General features: G+C 33.3%; 1 long non-coding RNA gene across 1 annotated transcript; it reads right to left on the bottom strand.

Moving 5' to 3' along the window:
* Positions 1 to 2,527: 2,527 nt before the first annotated feature.
* Positions 2,528 to 5,917, bottom strand: LOC134719212 (uncharacterized). Its single transcript, XR_010107548.1, has 3 exons — positions 5,796 to 5,917; positions 3,291 to 3,314; positions 2,528 to 2,613 (listed from the first exon to the last, which is right to left on the bottom strand). It is a non-coding gene; the product is annotated as an uncharacterized LOC134719212 (long non-coding RNA).
* Positions 5,918 to 12,406: the final 6,489 nt, after the last annotated feature.

The following is a 12,406-nucleotide window of genomic DNA, read 5'->3' as shown; positions in this document are numbered from 1 at the left end:
GGAGAGGTAAATGCATGGTGTATGATCAGGTGTCACATGTCATGTTCAGTAGAGGAGTGGTAAATGAATGTTGTATGATCAGGTGTCACATGTCATATTCAGTACAGGAGTGATTAATGAATGTTGTATAATCAGGTGTTACATATCATGTTTAGTACTGTAGTAATAAATGTATGTTGTATAATCAGGTGTTACATGTCTTGTTCAGTTCTGGAGTGGTAAATGCATGTTGTATAATCAGGTGTTACATATCATGTTTAGTACTGGAGTAGTAAATGCAGGTTGTATGATCATGTGTCACATGTCATGTTTAGTACAGGAGTGGTAAATGAATGTTGTATAATCAGGTGTCACATGTCATGTTCAGTACAGGAGTGGTAAATGAATGTTGTATAATCAGGTGTTTCATGTCATGTTCAGTACTGGAGTGGTAAATGAATGTTATATGATCAGGTGTCACATGTCATGTTCAGTACTGGAGTGGTAAATGAATGTTGTATAATCAGGTGTCACATGTCATGTTCAGTACTGGAGTGGTAAATGAATGTTGTATGATCAGGTGTCACATGTCATGTTCAGTACAGGAGTGGCATATGCATGTTGTATGATCAGGTGTCACATGTCATGTTCAGTTCTGGAGTGGTAAATGAATGTTGTATGATCAGGTGTCACATGTCATGTTTAGTACAGGAGTGGCATATGCATGTTGTATAATCAGGTGTCACATGTCATGTTCAGTACAGGAGTGGTAAATGAATGTTGTATAATCAGGTGTTGTATGATCAGGTGTCACATGTCATGTTTAGTACAGGAGTGGCATATGCATGTTGTATAATCAGGTGTCACATGTCATGTTCAGTACAGGAGTGGTAAATGAAGGTTGTATAATCAGGTGTTACATGTCATGTTCAGTACTGGAGTGGTAAATGAATGTTGTATGATCAGGTGTCACATGTCATGTTCAGTACTGGAGTGGTAAATGAATGTTGTATAATCAGGTGTCACATGTCATGTTCAGTACTGGAGTGGTAAATGAATGTTGTATGATCAGGTGTCACATGTCATGTTCAGTACAGGAGTGGCATATGCATGATGTATGATCAGGTGTCACATGTCATGTTCAGTACAGGAGTGGCATATGCATGTTGTATAATCAGGTGTCACATGTCATGTTCAGTACAGGAGTGGTAAATGAATGTTGTATAATCAGGTGTTACATGTCATGTTCAGTACTGGAGTGGTAAATGAATGTTGTATGATCAGGTGTCACATGTCATGTTCAGTACTGGAGTGGTAAATGAATGTTGTATAATCAGGTGTCACATGTCATGTTCAGTACTGGAGTGGTAAATGAATGTTGAATGATCAGGTGTCACATGTTATGTTCAGTACAGGAGTGGCATATGCATGTTGTATAATCAGGTGTCACATGTCATGTTCAGTACAGGAGTGGTAAATGAATGTTGTATAATCAGGTGTTACATGTCATGTTCAGTACTGGAGTGGTAAATGAATGTTGTATGATCAGGTGTCACATGTCATGTTCAGTACTGGAGTGGTAAATGAATGTTGTATAATCAGGTGTCACATGTCATGTTCAGTACTGGAGTGGTAAATGAATGTTGAATGATCAGGTGTCACATGTCATGTTCAGTACAGGAGTGGCATATGCATGTTGTATGATCAGGTGTCACATGTCATGTTCAGTAAAAGATTGGTAAATGAAAGTTGTATGATCAGGTGTTACATATCATGTTCAGAACAGGAGTGGTTAATGAATGTTGTATGATCAGGTGTCACATGTCATGTTTAGTACTGGAGTGGTAAATGAAAGATATATTATCAGGTGTCACATGTCATGTTCAGTACAGGAGTAGTAAATGAAAGTTGTATGATCAGATGGCACAAGTCATGTTCAGTACAAGAGTGGTAAATGCAGGTTGTATAATCAGGTGTCACATGTCATGTTCAGTACAGGAGAGGTAAATGGGTGTGGTATGATCTGGTGTTACATGTCATGTTCAGTATATGAGTGGTAAATGAATGTTGTATGATGTGGTGTCACATGTCATGTTCAGTACAGGAGTGGTACATGCATGTTGTATGATCAGGTGTCACATGTCATGTTTAGTACAGGAGTGGTCAATGCAAGTTGTATGATCAGGTGTCATGTCTCAAGTCGTGGTCATGCAAGATTTTTTTGGGACCAAAGTAATGTTTTTTGTGTAGAATACTATGTTACGTGTAATAAAGTAAATCTATATTTCAAATGTATACAGTTACGAAGTATCAGACAGCAACTCTTTGACATACAAACTGGAGTTGTATTCATCAGTGTAATAAAGTTAATCACAATATATCATAATACTATGTTTCTTAATATTTTGAAGACAAGAGTATTTGCAATTAATAGAATGTACACTGAATCATAGAACACTAACAAGGGCAATGTTTAACTGATCCACATTATGTGTACTAAATAATAAATATCTGTAAATGTGTTAAACATTTTACTTTACTTACAAATTCATCTTTATATTCCAAGTTAGCTCTGTTCTTTATACATATTTCTACCTCTTTTATATTCCCCTCCCTTGCAGCTGTAAGAAGTTTCTGTAAGCAAAACAAAGCTTTTACATTTTCCTCTAGAACATACAAATGTATTATAAATGTAATAATTGAATTTAGCAAGCTACATTTTTACAGTTCCAACAGTTTATACCAAAAACTAGTGATTACCAAGAAGGAGTGAAATTGTTGTCTATAATTTAAAAGGTTTATTTTTTAGAAAAGTCTGTAGACAATTGTATATGCATCAGTTTTGAGATCAGCCTAAGTTTTTGTTGAGGTTTGTACTGCACGTCTGTATCTTTATAACATAGGTCATATGACACAGGTCACATGACACTGACTGACTCTGAGAATATTACACACCTGTATCTTTATGTACATTTTATAGACAACATAAGTCACATGACATAGGTCTCATGACACTGACTGACTCTGAGAATACTGCACGCCTGTATCATATCTTAATGTACATTTTATAGACAACATAAGTCACATGACATAGGTCACATGACACTGACTGACTCTGAGAATACTACACACCTGTATCTTTATGTACAGTTTATAGACAACATAGATCACATGACATACATTTTGTAGGTCACACGACACTGACTGACTCTGAGAATACTACACACCTGTATCTTTCTGTACAGTTTATAGACAACATAAGACACATGACATAGGTCACATGACAATGACTTTTAAGAAGAAAAACTTACCTCATCCCAACTTGCCATTATATCCTGTAAAAGAAATTGAAATCATTGTATATTTATTAAAATAAGGAGATATGATTACCAATGAGACAACTATCCATTTAAGTTCAAATGAAGTGGATGTAAGCAATTATAGGCAACAGTACGGCCTTCAACAATAAGAACAAGAGGCTGTCAAGTGACAGCTAACTGGATTTTCCTGCATACAATGTAGGTCGAACCCTGAACAGTTGAACAAGTATGGACACAACATTTAAGCTTAAAACAGCTCTGAATTTGGATTCTGATTGAATATTTATAATAGATTATTTTCTCATTAAGAGGGAATGCCAAAAACCATCAAGCTTCCTCCCTAAAATTTATTGAAAGTACATTTTTAATTAATAATGAAAATGATATTTGCAAATCTGAAACACAAACAGGATCATGTACAAAAATAAACATTAACACACACAGCAAAAATGAATTACCACATAACAACTGTGACATCTACCTTCATAACACACATGACTTTAAATAAAAGCCAAAAAGAAATTTTGATGTTATCATTACTCAGGTCAGGAAGACTACCTTATATGGAAATGCATGAATTAGCATACTTATGTTCTCGCACGTGTAATTGTTTATTTACGTGTGACGCAATTTATTGTTACCTGGTTTTTTGACAAATCCACTAAATGAGCAACAATGCATTATGGACTACTACGTGTTTACAATCAACCAAGAACACGTGCTACTTACTTAAATACAGCACATTTTGTCGTGCAATGCGGGATTAACAATTTCGCTTAGTTTTTCATTTTTTGTATCCACATTTATAGTTCGTGATATGAAGTATTCGTTCCATGCTCAGATTAATGAAGAGTTCTTTCTATGCGAAGAAAAAGTGTTTGATTTACCAGATATATAGCTATTCACGTGTTTGATGATGACATGCAGAATTCATGTATTTGTCCACCAGACAGCAACGAAACAACAGTGAAACACACAATTACACATCAGACAAGCATACAAGTGTAAAGTTAGCCGTCGATTACAGCCAATGCTAATATTCATGAGTGCAGAAACTTTCGTATACATAGTTAAAGAGAAATGTGTGATCCATGAATTTTGTGTTCATACAAAAGACGAAGACTAAGAGTTTGTCAAGTATCTGATGGGGTCACTAAACTTTTTGAGTTTAAAAATATATATTGCACCTACTTTTATTTTTAAAAAGTAATTTAAATCGAGGACAAAATGTGTTTATATATTTGTCTTTAAGAGACAATAGCGTATAATCATCAATCGTGGCCATTAATAGCCGACTATACGGTATGGGGTTTTCTCATTGTTGAAGGCGTTACAGTTGCCTATCATTACTTACATCCACTTTATTTGTGCTTAAGTGGATAGTTGTCCCATTTGGCAATCATACCCCATCTCCTTATTTTTGTATATAAACATCCCTCAGAAGTTCGGGTTTCCATTATAAAGTATTTACATACATGTACATGACAGTGTTTACAAAAAAGTATTGATTTTTGACATATTTCAGTATTTGGCACTTTCAAACTGTTCCCTTTGCTCTGACGGTAGTGGAAAACAACTGTTGTTTCATATTTTTCCTCTTTGCTAAGATTTTTTTTCAAATGGAGATATTAGATTTTTTAAATTTTTAACGGACTCGTACTCGAACATTCATGACATTTGTCAATCTTAATAAAAGCATTGATGATGTTATCCATGTTTATGTTCGACAACGTGGGAAATTTGATATGTTTTGTGAAAATTGCACCTTTACACCTAAACCTACTATATTTCTTTTATGCATTGGATATAAAAATTTCTATTTTTGTATATAAAATAAGGCCGATTTTTTTTATGTTATTTTACACAAATAATTTTTGGTCACTTTATAGCTTACTAATCGGAGATATTGCACAGGACAGCAGCCGAACGATAAAAATACCTATGACGGACTCTGCTGTTGTCTGTTCTATAGTCGGGTTGTTGTCTTTTTGACACATTCCCAATTTCCATTCTCAATTTTATGCATCGAGTGATGAAACTATACAAAATATGTTAAGCTATTTACCGTCTGAGCTTTAATAACACTTATTTTTAGCATACTGAATATTATGATGTTCAGATCCTGATAAAAAGTTTACACATCCAGACTCCAGTACATATAGAAGTGTTTCTGTGCCAGTTTTTGTGTTTTTCGAGGCAGAAATGTTTTTGGAATGACATTATATATGTTTTAAAGAGATTACAAAATTTTCATACTTGACAGTAATCATTTCATACGAAATTTCACGGTTTCACGTCGTGAAATTATTGCACAGGTACAATGCATAACAATGGAAACAAACCTGTTTAACTACTTTTACAAGGCGAGAAAGAAAGTCGAACAGTGAAGCTCGTAAGCAATACTTTTTCAATCTGAGCATGCAAACTGAAGATTATGTGATTTTAAAGAAACGTGTTAAAGTAAAGTCCCTTACTTATTACAATACAATTACATACCCAAAATAAAATCTGTTGGTACGAGTTCTACAACCGTCAATATGGGATTACATGTGGGTCTTCGTCAAACTGTTATTGCAACTTCAGCATGTTATTGTTAAGTCTGTCTGCAAGGCCTTAATGCCACTTTATATTCATACCCCTTCTGCCACCAGCTGTCAATCAGAATCTGAAAAAAAGTTTTAAAATTTAAAACATGTAAACAGATTAAACAGAATAGAGAATGGAAACAAGGAATGTGTCAAAGAGACAACAACCATACCAGAGAGCAGAGACAGCCAAAGGCCAACAATGGGTCATCAACACAGCCAGAAAATTCCGCACCCAGAGGCACACTTGATCTGGCCCCTAAAGGGTAATCATTATCTGCTCAGCAAAGTAAAGGCAAATATGTTTGTTATTTGTAAAATAAATCATAACTATTTTAATTTTCAGTGGCCTCTAGGGAATGCTTGAAACTGTGCGCGGAAACTAAATGCATAGCCATGAATTTTTGAATCAAATTAATACATTATAATTCATTAACCATGGTAAATCAATGAGACGAGGCTTTTAAGGGATAAACTTAGCTGTTATAACAAGGCTTAGTTATTTAAGGCATGTAACTTACTATATATGAGAATCTTGGGAATTACTGGGAAGCTTGCGCAGAACCTCATTACATGCTCTGATCATATTTCTTACAATAAATTAAAATACATTGTAATTAAGCATGTATATGTCTGAGCAAATGCTTTGGAGTGATGAAGAGAAGCTGTAATAACACCCTTTAGTAATTACAGACATACATGTACTTTTTCTGTAATAACATAGGTGTACTATGCATGATTGGAAACTATGAACTGTTATATCTTTCTTTAGTTGAGTATACATAAAGACAATAGTAATATCAATAGAACTTGTATACATTTATACAAAACTAATGATGTATATTGTTCCTTTGAAACATGTAACATACATATGTTATCACAGTTCTTTGATTTTTTAGTCCACAATAACAAATGTATGTTATTTTTTCTGTAATAACTCTATAAAGTTATATCCTTGACTGACTGAACCATGAAAATGAGGTCAACGTCGGGTGACAGCTGCCAGTTGGACATGTACATCTTATAATGATTCCATATACAAATAAATTGGGAATGTTTCCATGGGACACAGAAGTTGCCCCCGCTTGCATATCATATAAAGTTATAAAGGGACATAACTGAAGAACGGTAAAGGTCACTATCAAAATTTGGTTGAGGCTAACTTAAGTCAGAGAACGGGAACGAAATATTCAACACCTTAAAGGCCTTATCATTTTAAAGGGGCATAACTCTAGAACGGTTTAAGTGAAGCACCAAAATTCAAACTTGATCTGTGCTTTGTGGAAATTTAAGCATTGTGTATAAGTTTCATAACATTTGGTTGAGGCAAACTAAAGTTAGAGAATGGATACCACCTTTGGGACGCACAGACAATTGAAAATACTTGCTATTGCACAATACTGTGCAATTGAAGATTTCTTGCTATTGCACAATACTGTACAATTGAAGATGTCTTGCTATTGCTGAATGCTGAATACTGTGCAATTGAAAATTTCTTGCTATTGCACAATACTTAATATAATAATTTTGAATCCTGATTTGGACCAACTTGAAAACTAGGCCCATAATCAAAAATCTAAGTACATGCTTAGATTCAGCATATCAAAGCTGCCCTAGAATTTAATTTTTGTTAAAATCAAACTTAGTTTAATTTTGAACCCTTTGGACCTTAATGTAGACCAGTTTGAAAACGGGACCAAAAATTTAGAATCTACATACACAGTTAGATTTGGCATATCAAAGAACCCCAATTATTCAATTTTTGATGAAATCAAACAAAGTTTAGTTTTGGACCCTTCTGTTGGGACCAAAACTTTCAAAATCAATCCCAACCTTCCTTTTATGGTCATAAACCTTGTGTTTACATTTCATAGATTTCTATTTACTTATACATGTTATACTAAAGTTATGGTGCAAAAACCAAGAAAAATGCTTATTTGGGCCCCTTTTTCCTAAACTATTGGGATGCTCAACTCCCAAAATCAATCCCAACCTTCCTTTTGTGTTCATAAACCTTGTGTTTAAATTTCATTGATTTCTATTAACTTATACTAAAGTTATTGTGCAAAAACCAAGAATAATGCTTATTTGGACCCTTTTTTGGCCACTAATTCCTAAACAGTTAGAACCAAAACTCCAAAAAATCAATCCCAACCTGCCTTTTGTGGTCATAAACCTTGTGTAAAATTTTGATAGATTTCTATTTACTTAAACTTAAGTTATTGTGCGAAAACCAAGAAAATGCTTATTTGGGCCCTTTTTGGCCCCTTATTTCTAAACTGTTGGGACCAAAACTTACAAAATCAATCCCAACCTTCCTTTTATGGTCATAAACCTTGTGTTTAAATTTTAGATTTCTATTTACTTAAACTAAAGTTATAGTGCGAAAACCAAAAATAATTCGGACAACGACGACGACAACGACTACGACGCCAACGTGATACCAATATACGACCAAAAATTAAAATTTTTGCGGTCGTATAAAAATCGACTTGTTTATGTCTGAGCTCTGACTGTATAAAAGGCAATAACTCTGTAAGGGTCAACTGACCATTTTGGTCATGTTGACTTTTTTGTAGATCTTACTTTGCTGAACATTATAATTGCTGTTTACATTTTATCTCTTTCTACATGTATAATAATATTCAAGATAATAACCAAAAACGGCAAAATTTCCATAAAATTACCAATTCAGGGGCAGCAACCCAACAACGGGTTGTCCGATAAATTTCAAGACAGATAGATCTTGACCTGATAAACAATTTTACCCCATGTTAGATTTGCTCTAAATTCTTTGTTTCAGAGATACATGTATAAGCCAAAATCTACATTTTACCCCTATGATATATTTTTAGCCATGGTGGCCATCTTGGTTGGTTGGCCGGGTTACCGGACACATTTTTTTAAACTAGATACCCCAATGATGATTGTGGACAACTTTGGTTTAATTTGGCCCAGCAGTTTCAGAGGAGAAGATTTTTGTAAAAATTAACGACGACCGACCACGACGGACGCCAGACGCAAAGTGATGAGAAAAGCTCACTTGGTCCTTTGGGCCAGGTGAGCTAAAAAGCACTTTACAATGATCAGTACACCTTATTCATTTCATATGCGACCGTCATTGTCTTCTTTAGAATAGTTAGTGCCTCAAATATATGCCAATTGAGGCTAAAACTGCATGCAAGTTTTCCTTGAAAAGTGAAAAAACTGTGCATCAGACCATGCTATCTGCAAAAAAAGTTGAATGCATGAGTTTTTTTGCAATAAGACTTCTTGTATTATAACGTCTTAGCATAGAAATGAACAAAAAGTAACAAATTTCCACTTCTCAAAGCTTCTGTATGCATTTTTATATGTAAATATGTGCTACGGCCTAAATCGACTCTAAATGATTTTCAATCTCACATGGCCAAAGACCATTTTATTCTCATGTGGTAAGCTTTTTGTAACTTTTCTTTACATTTAAAGTACATTTAATATATATTGAAGAATAATTTATGGTACAATAACTTCAAAAACTTGAAATTGGGTGAAAAAATTGCATGTTTATGTAAGGCTTCCCTTAATTTGAAAATCTCTATTTTTAGGCACAGGTTCATATATAAATTTGACTTTTAGATAATTGTAATAGATCTGATAAATCAGATGAGTGTTAAGTTGTTTTAAATACTTAATATATTATATATAGGAGCATTTAAAAAGCTATTTTTTTCACTTTTGCAATATTTTAATTTTTTAAGCCCAAATCTTGACAGTAATGACGGTTGAAATTATTTGGTTTAAACGTCAAAATTAAACATCCACATTTCAATTTTAAAATGGCCATAGTTTCTATAATATATATCCTATGGCCATGACATTTGGCCAACTATCTTATAATTCCGTAAGCTTAGGTCATGCAAAGTTTTATTAAAATTGGTCTAGTCCTTCTATCCTATTAGGTCCGAGGACACAGTTATCGTCCTTTGATTTTCGTTGTCCACAAATATAGTCCCTAGTGTGAACAGTGTATAACTTGCCAATTTTTTTCATTCCCTTTCTTGATTTATTTCTTGATATTTTATGCATGAAATATTAAGTAAGGGGATGAAATTACATGATAACAAAATTTGGGTGCTGAATCTTTATGTTAAGTAGTGATTTGGTACAGTTAAAAAATGTAAAAAATTAGTATGTCTGAAGCTGTCAAACTTAATTGTAGACCCCCTTAAGGATGTAAGGCATTAAGGGCATCCGATACAGTTTCTCGATGTCATTTTTATAGTATTGAAACATGTTGTAGGCCTTGGCGAGTTAAAAAATAAAACACAAGATCAAAAAAAAGGTCACCATGCTCGTTTTCGAGAAAATTGAGGCTGAAATTGGGGGATTTGTGCAATTTTTCAAAAAAGTTAGGCAGTGTTATAAAAATTTTAGAGCAAATATTTTTTGTCGTAAATTATTAAGATAGGGTTCAATTTGAAGCTGTGATAAGTGACAATAAGCAAAATGATAAGGAAAAAAATAAATCCCTACACGAATGACTATACACTTTTTCAAGGTGTGCTTGAAATTGCGGACCAGATGCTTAAAGTGGTATTTTTGTAATCCAAAAAATATAGAAATAAACTGTTTCTGAAAATGTCATTTTTATAATTTTTCTGCATAAACTGCATTTTGTCATGCTTTCTCCAAATATCAAATAAAAAATATATGTCACTGTGCTGGATTCTATAATAAACGAGATTTATCCTAATAATTGCGTTCCCCCTTTGTAACCTCAACGTTAACGCTAAAGTGCAAGACTCGCTGGCAGACTTTTTCGACGTAATCGCTGCAAATTACCGGCGACATTTTTCATATACATATAAATATTGCTTGTGAAGAGCTAACTAAAAATTGGTTATATTGTTTTTCGGAAATAAAATCATGTGAATCATAAATACATCTCTTTGTTTGTGGTTTAAGTGAGAAACATCTCAAGAAAAATGATTACGGACTGTGGATAATTTTTACGGCTTTTAAAATTAAAGACTCTGCAATTCAGAACTTGACATACAGGTTCATGTACTGTACACACTCGTGTATTAACTTATGTATTAATTTATACTATATCATTGCTATATGTTGACCTTAAGATGTTGTTTTTTGTTTTGTTTTGTTTTGTTTGGTTGGCTGATGTTTCATTACAATACTCCTTTAAATCCCTCTATTCACGTTAAATCACTATTTAGAATTTCACATTTATTCATAAAATTAAACTTTTATTCGGGTCAATGATTACAATTGAATAAAATTGGAAGGCTCCTTAACAGTTTCAATGTTCACACAGTTCTTATAGTTGACAATGCAGTATGGGCTTTTCTCATTGTTGAAGACCGTACGGTACGGTGACCTATAGTTGTTAATTTCTGTGTCATGTTTGTCTTTTGTGGAGAGTTGTCTCATTGGCAATTGCAATTATACCACATCTTCTTTTTTATGTTGTCAGAAAACAAAAACAAAATCTTATAAAGGAGAAACTTCAATATGCTAATGGATGCTTTTGTCCAGAGAGAGAGAATCTATACCAGACTCTTGAAATTATTCATTGGCAAAAACGATTGAAATTAAAGCGAAAGGACTGGACATATAGCCTATGCGTAATTTCATTGGTAAATAACTATATATATATATTTTTCTTTTCACCAAAGAGCGACGCATTGCGGGGTACATAAAATATCGCACCTTCATTCCTTTGTTTGTCCTTTCTGTCCTTATGCATGTTATGGTTAATTAGATTTTTTAAGTGTACAATTCTTGCCAAATTTCTTTAAAACTGATATCGTATTGACACGTTCGAAAATCAGTGCATGTTAAAAGAGATATATATGCCATTTGGAAATATTAATTAATTTATATTGGAAATTGCATTCTATTTGCTGTCATACCGTAATTTCTCTAATATATTTGTAAAAACTTAAAGAACAAACTAAACAGCATGATATGCCCGTCGTTTTATGAAAAAAAAAACATAATACATATTTTTAAAATAACACGGGGCTTGTACAGGAAGCATATCCTGACTCATTCCTTATTCTTGCATGTCTTGGGAGTTTGTATATCACAACATGTTTTCTATGATACCAAATTGAAGCTCAATAAAAATTCAAAAACCCAAAAATGAATTAAAGAATCATCACGAAAAAGTAAACAGACCTAAGAATAATTTAACTAACAAGTCTGTGAAATTGAATGCAATAATTATCGATAGTTTCTGAGATATGGCGTGACATGTGAAAACCCCCTCTTTTTTCATAAACTCAATAACTCTAAAATAAAATTTGAATCATCACAAAAAAGTATACAGATCTTCAGATTCATATAACTAAGAAGTGTGTAAATTTTTACTATTATTTATCTATAAACATAAATAAATTGAATAAAGTTGTTCAGTTCGAAAAATTCCTTCTTCGTGTACCTAAATTTTCGGTATTAGTTTTAAATGATCATTGTTGGTTTTCTGTGCAGTTAAAAAATAACAGAAAATCAGAGCCGGACTAT

Source organism: Mytilus trossulus, chromosome 5 (genome assembly GCF_036588685.1).
Source record: "Mytilus trossulus isolate FHL-02 chromosome 5, PNRI_Mtr1.1.1.hap1, whole genome shotgun sequence".
Classification (NCBI taxonomy): Eukaryota; Metazoa; Mollusca; class Bivalvia; order Mytilida; family Mytilidae; genus Mytilus; species Mytilus trossulus.
This window is presented reverse-complemented; position numbering and strand designations above follow the sequence as displayed.